The 12901-nt window shown below is 41.8% G+C and overlaps 1 protein-coding gene across 2 annotated transcripts in view; it reads right to left on the reverse strand.

Moving 5' to 3' along the window:
• Positions 1-12901, reverse strand: part of TANK (TRAF family member associated NFKB activator) — a 225733-nt gene that overhangs the window by 17498 nt on the left and 195334 nt on the right. The window lies entirely within an intron of this gene.

A 12901-nucleotide genomic window follows, 5' to 3' on the forward strand; every position in this document is an offset into this window, starting at 1 on the left:
TTCTTACCTCCATGGTCCTGTGAAGAATAAGAATAACATAGGATCGTAGGATTGAGTTCTCTCTGGAGTTCAAATTTCTCTTCTATCTCTCAGATTATATCCTCCATGTTCTTCATCTTTATGACTAAATCGCGGCTTTTTTTAAGTCCACCTTGGGATTTCTCATTGCTCCCCGCTTCCCCACTCCCCATTGCATCTCTAGCTTTCTTTCCTTTGGCAGAATCGGATTCTTAGCCAATAATGCTGCGTCACATTTAATATTTCTAACTATCTCAGTAACTGTGTCTATATTCCCTATAATTTTCATTCTTACATCTACTGTATGTGAAGCTCTATGCTCCTCCTGTATTTGTTTCAATCCCTATGGCAATGGGAGGCAAACCATGTGTAGTTGTGTAAGAACAGCAAACACCCATACCTGAAATTGTTGCACGGTAGATATCACATCCATTGGCAAACATATTTAATATTCAATGTTTGTCTTGTGGAGTAGAGTGATGAAGCACCTCCTCTAACCGGTAAGTTTTCCTCACTAACCAAAACAGTTTAGTTGGGAACTGTCCAGTTATAGCATTTATTATCTTTGAGTTAATAGCTGTAGCTTGTGCAGACGTTTGCATAGCTCCCATCACCACAGTTCCTCAATTATGTAATATAAACTGCATTAGTTGAGTATATTGATTATTTCCTTACATATCTCTCGACTCTGTAATAGAGAGGTTGTCTGGCACTGTAAATAGTTAACAATAGACTCGGCAATAAAGAGGTTATCTGGCTCTGTAAATAGCGAACACTGGCCACGTTTGTCCTAGTATTGTTAGCAGTCTCAAACTACACGCAGGACTCTTCCCAAAAATAGTGTTAAATGCTCAATAAATGTTAAAGACACCTCAATACAAACACATATTTCATACTGAGATTGAGGCTCAATATTGACATACTTTGTTATTAGCCTTGTTGCATCTGCAGCTTTTAACTCAATCCAAGAATGCAACAGTTTAGTAGGATGTATTGGGTGTACTCTGACGTCTAGTACTACTTCTCCCAATTTAAAGCTTGTCCCGACACTGCTGTTGGTACCCCTATCCTGTGTTGGGGTAGGCAGTTTTCTATCATGATGTTGAATGTTAAATATCGTCCTGCCAAAATATTGCATTCAGAATATCGACAGCCACAACATCATGAATGTAAGTGTACATAGGTAAAAATAGTTATATTTATATTTTTAACTCCACTTCTTTGTATCTTGAAGTTATATCTATCTATATCCATACTTGCCTATGTACCTTTATGACATTACTTTATCAGTACTCTGGATAGAAAAATATGTATTTGTCACTCAATATCTTGACATACAACTAGGGAGGCACTACTATAATCCTGCAAGGTGTGCACACTATTGTGGTCATACCTGATGTGGTCACTATTGCAACAATATTCAAAGTTATTAGGGGCTTGGGACTATTTTCGTTGATCAGAAGTTGCTCTCATTATAGAAAAAGTTGGAGGCCCTGCTTTAAAGGCTTAGTGGGGTCATGTTTATCATACAGTTAGTCTTTATGTGAATGTAAATGCAAGTCATCAGAAGGAACGCTGCACCTTATGTCAATCTGAACACCAGTGCTTTCATTCAACAAACGTACCTTTCTCAGAATTTTCAACTTGCCTAGAGACTTAATTAAATAACCAGGACTTGAAAGACTCTCGCAAAAAACTAGGCCATAAGCAACACTTCACTAACCAAACCCAATCCAAAGGCACTATTCTCAATCTTATAACAGCCTTTCAAACCAATGCAACCCTTAGATACCCTGAACGTCACGAAACATCTTACCACCCTCTTCTCCCTCCACCACACCAAGGCTAACCTAAACAAGAAAAATAGACATATCACTATGTTTAAGACCTCCCAATTAATCCTCTGTAAGAACTCACAAGGTCCCCAATACCCACCAACCAACATCAGGTCTGTTCACAGCACATGCAGCACCATCCAAAAGATATACATGAACATCTAAACACTACCAAACCCAAACCACGAGCAGCCAGATGTTCTGCCTCCCTGCTCCAAACCAGCTTTTTGACTGGCTCCTGGTGCTTTTCTTTGGTGGGGAGGCATCCTTTGCAGCCCATCCACGACGAACCAGCAAAACACTCCTACTGCTGCACTTCCCTGGCCTCAGAGCCTTTTAACTTCTTCTTGAAGGCACCAGTGGGTCAGCGGAATCCAGGATCAGTCCACATCTGCCCTAGGGGAACCATCCAGGGCCCTTCAGCAGGTCCATTCCCCCAACTGTCCCAAGCGGACATAAGAGGGCCAGAGCTATTAGCCCTGGAGAGACCAATAGTAGTCTTGGGGGTGGGGTCAGCTAGAGTCAAAGTAATTCAGTCCATCCTCGCAGGGCATCAGGTGTCTTATCCTTGTAGCCGGATATAGTTCTGCCATTGTCCCTTGCATATCCAGGGTCTCCTCAACTGTCTCTCCCTTGTGCAGGGACTTTTAAGAGGGGGTTGAATGTTGTGGAGGCCAGGCTCCCATTATCAAATCATCCATCCACCCCTGGCCCAACCTCCTGTACAGCATTTTGGGACACATCAAGGTGGCAACTTCTAGTTGTCTGTGGAAAGAGCTCCACGGAAAGCCACGGCTCTTCCCCTTGATGACACAGCTGCCTGATCCCATCTCACCAAAACTTCAAAGGCGAGTCCAGCCTGTTTCTGCTTCAGAAGTCTGGCCTTTCTCTTTCATTACAATGGGTCTGTGCAGTGTGACCAGCTAATTTACAGGTGCAGATTTGCCGCCCCCTTCCTTTCCCAGGTACTGCTTCAAGCACTTTTAATTGCTCTATTTTTGGGATGCTCCTTGATCCATCAGATGGGGAGCAGTGTATTTCACTTACCCGGTAAGAAGTATTAAGGACTGGGGAAACCAGCTACTTACCTGCACACTGTGGTTCTTCAGTATTGATATCTTTAATTGATTCACATACTTGAATTTTCCAAGTCATCGAGGTGGCAGTCCCATGGTAATTTTAACTAGTAGTAGAAATGTTTCCTTTTACATAGACTATAATAACATTTCCCCACAGGATTGACTAGCAATCCACATTGTTTGGTACATGACCAAAGTCCAGTCAATAAGCGCAGAGCTTATACCCTTTTCCTCTTGCCCAGTGGCTTCATACCTTGGTTTTCGAAGCACAAGTGAATAAAAGTACCCATGAGACATGAGAAAAAAAATCAATGAGGTGCATCACTGAAGGACAGGTAGGGGGGTCACAAGTGAATTTATTAAATATATCAATACTGGAGAACCACAGTTTACATGTAAGTAACTTGTTTTTTCTCCAGTATTGAATATTTTATAGATTTATATGCATTAATCTGCTTGAATCTGAATAGCTAGCAGTAGACCATTAAGAAAACCAGTGAAATAGTGAGACTGTATGCAGAGGTGCGCAATTCATATATTCACAATGCCAAAAATCAAATAATAAACTTTAGGAAGAAATACAAACAAGCTCACCTTATTGAAACAGGTTTCGAAGCACTTCTTGAATCACCATTACATCCTTATTGCTGGCAGCATCCAGAGCATAATGTCTGGTAAATGTATGTCTGTTAGACCATGTGGCTGCTCTGCATATGTCCGGAATGGTACTTCTGCGGAGAAAACAGCTGAGGTTGCCACAATCCCGGTAGAGTTGGAGCACACCTTGGATGCAAGTGGTCTTCCTGCTTTTTCATGCCAAAGAGTGATAGCTGCAGATACCCATCTTGCTATAGTTGTTCTTGACACTGGTTGACCCTTTGTGGGAGGAGAAAATGCAACTAGGAGTTGGTCAGATCTTCTGAAGGACTTAGTTCTCTCCAAATAAAACTTGAGATATCTCTTAATATAAAGAGTGTGGAGCGATCTTTCCACCTCACTCGTTGGATTCTGACAAAATGACTTTCAGACAATTGGTTTGTTGAGGGGAAAATCCGTAGGTATCTTGGGTATGAATCGGGAATTAGTACGCAGAATGACTCTTTTGATTTTGAAATGTAAATATAGCTCCTGCACTGTAAAAACTTGCATCCCTCCAACAGGTCTGGCAGATGTAAGTGCTAGCAAAAGTGCTGTTTTCCATTTAAGGTGTTTGATGTCAGCTTTATGGGAACGTTCAAAGGGTCCTCTCATTAACTGTCTTCATACTGCATTAAACTGCCAAGAAATTGGTGGTTCTCTAATCGGTGGAAAAGCTTGAAATAGCTCCTTTAAGAATTCCTTTATTAACTTGATAGACCACAGGGACTTCTTATTGCTAGAGTGTCTATATCTGGAAATCGCTGCTAGATGTACTCGGATCATGTTATGACATGGACCAGACCAACCTAATGATAGACTGTATGGTAGAACCTGCACGGGCTCTGAGGAGAAAGGGTGACCGTCATAAGAAGCACACCAATTACAACATCATAGATTATTAGCAGTGTATGATCGGTTTGTGGATTCTGCTCTAGCTTTTGCTAGGATGTCTCAGCATTGCTGCGAAATGTTTAGCTGATGGAATTCGTTGATGTTCAGGATCCCAGCTCAACTGAAAGATTCCAGGTTCGGATGAATCACTTGCCTACCGTTTCTGTACAGTAATCCAGGGAATGTTTTGAGTTGAGTGTGCTGCTGTTCTGACATTAGGAGAAGCTCTGAGTACCACAATTGCCCCAGACACACCGGAGCAATGAGGATCAGAGTGCACGACTCTCTTTCCATTTTGTTTAGTATTCATGGATTAAAGATGTTGGTGGGAAGGCAAACGCGAATATGCCTGCCAAAGACATCTGCAGCGCATTCCCCTATGAACCCTTGTGAGGGAATCTGCTTGCATAGTGTTGACATTCTTTGTTTGTCGGAGTCACAGATCCAGAGATGTGATTACCCATTTGTGGAATATTTTTCTGAGTTGAGTGTCTGATAACTCCTACTTGTGGCAGTCTTTCAGTGATTTGCTCGACTTGTTTGCCCAATGGTTTTCTGTGCCGTGAACGTGTTCTGCTTTCATTGAAATTCTGTGTTTCAGACACCAGTTACAAATGTTATGTACTTCCTTGGATAGAGTGCATGACCTTGTTCGACTCTGTTTAAGTAAAACATATTGGTTGTGTTGTCTGTGTGAATCAAGACCTCCAACCCCTGAAGGCTCTGTAAAAAGGCTTTGAGTCTCAACTCTACTGTCTTCACTTCCAGGAGATTGATATGTTTCTTCCTTTCTTCAGTTGACCATATTTTGCTCACTTTCAAGTTATGCTACCCATCCTTCCATTCAAATCTATGACGCTGATGCACAAGGCTTTGTTTGGCTCAGGCGCTGGATATCTGAAGAAAAGATTGGCTTTCTATCGCCCGGCTCGCTCACTGCGTTCAGAATCCCTTTTCACTGCTGTGGTTCCACGCGTGAGGAAGGCCCGCATTGGGGGGCGCTCTTTCAGCCTTAAGGCCTCCCAGCTGTGGAACTCGCTTCCATTGGCACTTCGTAGCACTTCCAACCTGCTTCAATTTAGGAAGAATTTGAAGACGTGGCTTTTTAATCACTCTGTTTAGGTGGGTTTCTTTCTCCTTCTCTTTTGGGTTCTGTTTTACTTGTTATGTGATTATACACTGTAAGTTGCCTGTGGAAAGCGCCGGGACACTCTTTTAGAGTAGCCGAGCGCTATAAAAATGCACTTAAAAAAAAAAAAAAAAAAAAAAAGCATCCGTCTCATAATGAAAGTTAGAGCCCTGCTGAGGAATGTCGACCCCACAGCAATGTTTTCTTTTTTCTTCCACCATTGTACACACCATTTATAGTTTTATCAGGACAATGTTTTTGAATGAGCCTGTTTCCATTGCTTGTCCAGGTGTTCTTGCAGCTGCCTCATGTACACCCAGCAGTTCGGGATGGGAGGGATGAATGACGATGTTCCCAGGAACAATTTGAATTGCCTTACTGAAGTGAATCTTTTTCTTGTCAGGGAAGATCCCAGTGTCATTATCCTTGTGACCCTCTCTTCTGTTGGATAGATCTTGCAAACCTTTGTGTTCATGACAGTTTCCAGAAAAGTGATTGCAGTGGGTGGAGTCATGCAGGATCGCTCCTTGTTTATGTGTAGGTCCTGGTTCTCTAAGAAGTACATGTACCCCCTTGTGGAGTCCTTTGAAGCCTTGTTAGAGTATGCTTTTATCACCAAGTCGTCCAGATCTTGAAATACCAAATGTCCATTCCGTCTGAGATAGGCTGCTTCTAGTGCCATGCATTTGGTAAAAGTTCACAGGGCAGACTTTAGCCCAAACTGTAGAACTCCGAATTGGCTACCTCGAATCAGAGATATCGTCTGTGCCTGATGGGTATGGGGAAATGAAAATATTTGTCTAGAAGATCCAATGATGTCATAATCTCTCTTGTTTAATACCTGTAAGATGTCCTGCAGCATAGTCATCTGGAATGATTGTTTTTTTTTAGATATTTGTAGAGCTGTCTGAGATCCAACACATGTCTCCATTTCCCGTTGTTTCTCAGCAGACAAAAGCTGGAGTAGAAACCTATGTGTATGCAGTCTTGAAGCATTTCTTCTATTTCTCCCATGGAAATTTGAGAGTTTATTTCCTCTCTGAACAGCTGAAGATGGTGGTGTGACCATTTAACAGGCAATTGGTAAGGAGGTTTCGGTATAAACTCTAGGGTGTGACTATACCTTATGATGTCCAGGACTCACCTGTCTGAGGAGATGGATTTCCAGTTTTCGTCAAGCTGTAGAGAGTGTCTCTGAAATTCAAGGGAGGTGATGGCACTGAGACAACCGGAGTAGTTTTCTTGTCATTTCTTCTGGAGGATTCTTGACTTTTTGTTGCAGCAGCAACTTGTCTTCTACCTGCCTGTCTGGAAAAGGTTGTGGTCAGAGAAGGCTTATACGGTTAAGAAAACTGTGGACGATAACCCTGCGCCTGTTGATAGTACAACTAGTATCAATACGATTGACATCCTCCATGAAAAGAGTATTGTCCTCTGCCTTAAAAGGATGAAAATCTCCTTTTTTGTGGGACTCCTAAGGATCGAGCAGTCTCTGTGTTGGCTTTGACGGTTTGCAGGGCGTCGTCAATATGTTTATGTTTTCTAAACAAGACCTCACCATGGTAAGGTATGTCTAAATGTTTTGACTGCACTTCTGACCGAAAAGAAGTGGCCTTGTGCCAATCTTGCCTTCTCAATACCACTGCTCCAGCCATCTGTCTGAAAACAGTTAGGGGTGCATCCATTGCCGTGTCTATCATCTCTGATGAGGTGCATTCTTCTTCTTGCAGAATGGACTAAGCCTCTTGTTTTTTTTATTTTTCGGCAGGGCCTCTAGAATCTGAGCTAGATCTGATACCATTTGACGATCGTACCTGCCAAGTATGGTTAGTGCATTGATGTCCTTATGGAGATTGCTGCCATGGCAGGGAAACGCTTTCCTATATTACCCAGCCTCTTACCGTCCTTGTCTGGGGGAGCTGAACAAGGTGCGGTCAGATTCCTGGACCCTCTTTGGGCTTGCTGCATCACCACCAAGTCAAGTTTTGGATAACCTATCAAGCAGGCTAATGACCTCTCAGGAGCCTTGTACTTTTTGTACATCCTCGGTATCAGAGCGGCCACTGTGGCTGGGTTCTTCATGACTTTGAGGCCTTCATTATAAATGTAATCAACAATTTGTATAGATCTTATCGATTTCTTGTTTGATTCCTTGAAAACATATAGGGAGCACTCAATTTGTTGTACCAAGATCTGTTGGCCAGAGCGCTTTGTCACTCTTTCAAGAAGCGCATGGAAAATTCCAATATCATCGGGTGGCGAACTAGCACTTGAAAGTGTTGGTGGTGCTCATATGGGGGGTCACATAGTTGTCCCATTTACTACGTGCAGTAGTAGTGTGGTACTGTAGTAGTTCACACTCTTAAGGTTTATCACCCTCCCCTTGATCCACGCAGTCTTCATTAATGGCGATAGATTTTAATGGTCTTGGCTGTGGGATCTCCGCATGCTGTACCATCGGAGTTGGTTGATACAGTAAATGTTCTGTTTGTGGTGCCCCAGTTTGCCCTAGTTTTGAAGGTGTTGCTCTCAGGAGGAAAATATCTTATGACAGACCTACAATATCATAGAGAGATCCATCGCCAATGCTACAAGGATTTGAGTCATAGGATCTTGAGATTATTGTGCCTCTAAAACATCATCATGGAGATCAATTTCTCAAAAGTTGTTATAAGGTTTTTCCCTTTCTTGCTGTCTGTCCTTAAAAGATAAATCACCCTTTATGTATTAGGTGCCTGTTCTTCATCATTATATGAATCTTGGCATGTAACATGCAGTTTAGATGGGCTTGTAGCATCCCCAAAGAATCCATTATCATCATCATCTCCATTATCATCATCATCATCTCCTGTGTTCCCCATTTCAATAAGACATACTTGTGGCAGTGGTGAAATCACGCTACGTGACGTTTAGTCTGGCCTCAGAACTGGTTTGGCGATGACCGTTGACGGGGAAGCAGGCGATGGGAAAGATCTCCATTTCAGGGGTGTCGTCTTTGCTGTTCTGGAAAGCATAGTCATTGGAGCCGGAGTTGGTGTCGATGACAGCACGGATATAGTATGCGCTGATAGGCCCGTCATCAACACTACGGTTACAGTTGACGATGCAAATAACACTGTGATGGTAGATGTCGTCGATGTAGCCAGACAGTGCCGTCTGTAGTTTTGTCAATGATTTGGTCACCAACTTTTCAGATTTCTCTGAGGAAGGTTTGCGGATATCAGCGGAGGCTAATGCCTTATCAAAAGCTGTTGGTGGCTCAGAAACCTTTTATCTCCTGGGGTCTTGGAGAAGTAACCTTTTTCAGTGTTGGCTTCTTTTGTCTGCTTTTTCAGGGTCTTCTTAGGCGGTTCAGTTAGGTCTTTTTCAGATCTCTCTCTCTCTTTAGAGAATTTGTGCCTAAGGACAGTGCTCTTCATCTTAAGTCTGGAGTTTCAGATGTTTTTTTCTTCAGAAGCCATAACAAAAGTCTTGCCCTCTCGATCTTTGAGAGTCTTTGCAGGAAATGTTCTGCAATATTTTCAGTCCTCGGGTTTGTGGTGTAGATGCGGGCAGTACAGGCACTCCCTATGAGGATCCTCAGAGAACTGCCTCATCTCCCTAAATGTTTTACATGGGCACTGCAAACCCTTTTTTGATCCTTCTCATATGCTGGTAGAATCAGATCAGCTGGGTAAGGTCAGATAAGTATACATAGTTCACCTGGAGGTCAAAATTGACAGTCATGTTCTGATGAGAAAAAAACTGGGAGACTCCCTATCCACGACATCCGTTGAGAAATCTGAGGTGTGGAGCCAATGGCCAGGAGGAAAAGGGTGCGAGCTCTGTTTTGATTGTCTGATCTTTGGTTATGTACAACATGATGTGGATTGCTGCTCAATCCTAAGCGGAAATGCTATTATAGTCTACCTAATTGGAAAAAGTACTACTACTAGTTATAATTTCCGTGAGACTCTCACTTTGACGATGGGGAAGATTCAATGATGTAAATCTATGAAAGATTCAATACTGGAGAACCTGATTATGAGCCGAGCCAGAGAAATCGGACAAATCTTAAAGTGCCATAATGTGTTTATGTGGGATGATGGGGACAGCAGATTCCCACTTGGGGTGCATGAGTTACCCCAGATTGGTATCTCGCTAGTCCCCGTAGGCCTAAGTGTAGCAAAATTGTACTTTAGGGCACATTTTGCCTACATATGTACCCTGTGTAAGAACCACAAACCTTCAGTAAGCAATATAGACCTACACTATTAATGTTCAGTAACATTATAACCCCTACCTCAGGTCACCAAAATCGAAGTGTACATTCTATGACAGGTTACCTGTACGCAGCTACTCGGCTTCGCAAGACAGTAGTCTCACACGTGCAGCCCTCACACGTGTGCACACTTGTCCATGTGTAACCAGCCAAGAGCCTTTTACCCTAGCTGCACAGAAGCTGCCTTATATAAAAGGACAGACACTGGCAGTGAATGCACTCAGTCCAATTACTGTGAATTTTACTGTGAGTGAGACTCCTGTTTTGAGACTCACTCACAGTAAAAGTCTAAAAACGAGGGAGTCAAAAGCAAAAAATGCTGGGGGACTAAATGAGTGAAACCCATTTGCTAAAATCATGATTATTGACCTGCTCATAGGTTCATGACTTTCTTGTTTTTCATAAGTTGCCCTGGCATAGTTTTTCCCCACAAACTGTGAATATTTCTTCACAAATGCCAGCTGGCGTAGACAGTCAATTTTAAATTTTCGCATATATTGTTTTAATACGTTTTTTCTCATCGCTTTACAACAAGATGGATATTACCAATTCACGCTTTTAACATGAAAACTCTGAAAATGAAATTTGTGAGTGACACATAGCAATTGTAGTATTTGCAAGTGTAATGAGAAGTTGATGAGAAACGCTCTGTTCACCCTTACCCTAGATCTTCGACCGAGACCTCGTTGAAAGAGGAAAACAGAAGTAATGACAAACTACTCACAAACAACATTTATATATGCCACAAAAATCATGTTTACTAACACTGAGGGTGTCTGAAATTTAGTAGGTGGTCACTTACCAGGTAAGCTCTTCTCAATCAAGTATCCTAAATCTGTCAGCAGCATCAAAGCAAATGGCTTATATACCCATAACACATTTTTCAACATTCTACACTCTGCAAACCACACCATACTTCGAAATCCACTTCCAATTCCAAACTTAGACCAAAGCTCGGCTATTCTAGTGTAGGCCCATGAGATATTAGTCTGTGAATAACATCTGTATAAATCATTCATGCACCAATATTCTATTTAATTCTATTGTTACTTGTAGAGCGCATGGCTATCTCCCCAGAAGGCCTCCCAGGGCTAAGATAGACAGTAGCCAGGTAAAATCTTAACACAGATGCTCAAACAGTCAATATACATTTTAGAAATACCTTGGAGATTTTTTCCTGAATTGTGGAAAAAGTGTACAACGCACTACCATGACACAGTGACATTGACTTTCCTTGCCACAGTTAACTCTGTGCTGTAGTTATGGAGCTGGGTGCATCAGGGAATAAATTGGTCAAGAGCAACAAGCTCCAGGTATCTGTGCACTTTGGCAGGGCTGCTCCATAGCATCCTTCTGGCCACATGTCTATCTGCACAGTCTTTGTTGCACAATACTCCGGCTACCAATACAAGATGGTGAAATCCATTTGCATAAAGAGTATGAATGCACACCGCATAGGAACATATGGATGCTTTATCATGCGTGTATTACAATGGAAAAACTCTTTAAGCATATTTATCTAACTCCTGCACAAAAAAATGGCCTTTTGTTGGTGCACACGTGAATCTCCATACATCATAAATAAGGTTCCCGGTTTTCCGTTTTTTACTGATTTTTACAGATAAACACAGACAGAAAACAATGTGTTTTCTGTCTGCATTTATTTTTAAAAGTTAATAAATGCAGAAAATGGGGCTTCTTTTAAAGGAGGCTATAGATTGCCATACTATTGATGAGGCCAAACAAGACTTAAACAATGGCATCCTTCCAACTGGGATGCCATCGGTATTTGTCAGCACACTGTTCTTCCACAGGTCATCATTTAAAGCTGGCCATGAAATTCATAGCAACACCATACATTTTTGTTGCACTACCACACCCAATATTCATGTTACCCCTAATTTAGAGGCTTTCAAATGCTCCTGCTTTTTTCGCTCTTAAAGCTGCAGAGTAGCACCGCTGGCACTAATGGGCATGCTGTCCCTGCTCTATTAGGTATTGTTGAAATATTGATCAATTGCTAATACCAATTGTCTTTAAATCGCTAAAGTTGTGGTACTTATGTTCTTACCTGTAAATAAAACAATTGGATGGCATTTTGGTTCTAAACAGAAGGCGGTAGTATCCATCAACAGACTAATTAAGTCTCACACCACAACGTCCCTTCCTATGCTAGGCCTCCACTGTTTTCTCATGAGCAACGCAAATCTCCCTACATGCACCCTATACATTTTTTTATATAAAGTGTGAACTTGGCCCAAGGGCATTAGAGTACTGAGAGATTCCATTACACAAGGTCATATTTTTTTGTCTAGAAGTCTAGGGTGTTCATGACCAGTGTCACCAAAAGAAGAAGACAGGACCGTGGTAAAAATTGGATCTGTGCTATGTCCCATCCAACAGAGAATTTTCCTGATTAAAGGAAAACTACACCCCAGACACAGCAGTCGTTGCACAGATTTATCAACACTGGGGAAAGACTAACAAATTCAGAATATGTAACGGGCTGCTGCAAATATGCAACCACTAACCAGCCAAGGGAAGGCAAGTGGTAGAAAGATAATTCAATATATTTTGAAGCCTGGAAACCAAATCATCATCACTTCCACTGCTAGAACTAATTTGCATGAAACATCATGGCTATAGGTACGACCCCGGTCAACTGAAAGCTCAAATTAAGATGCTGAGGTGACTGAACCGGGCTACTAAGTTGAGACTCTAGCAAATAATAAGTCCTATCACAGCTCGAAAATCAAAAATGTAGACACTTGGAGAAAATGGTGATAAGTGGGGCTCACCATGAGACTTGCACCAAAAACAGCATGTTTGCAACACATTTATGGCAAGAATTGACAAATACATAGATTTGAGTATTATAAATTGTCTGCCTGAAAATCCTCAAAGCATAAAATTAGTTAACTAATTGTATCAACATACATTTGTAGTATAATGCAAATATTTACCAGTGGATGTTTTGTTATATAATATTTGGCGGCTGAGATAGCTAAAACAGACAGACATCAAAATATAAGTGCGCATCTATCAGTTA

The sequence above is a fragment of the Lissotriton vulgaris genome, chromosome 2_1 (genome assembly GCF_964263255.1).
Source record: "Lissotriton vulgaris chromosome 2_1, aLisVul1.2, whole genome shotgun sequence".
Lineage (NCBI taxonomy): Eukaryota > Metazoa > Chordata > Amphibia > Caudata > Salamandridae > Lissotriton > Lissotriton vulgaris.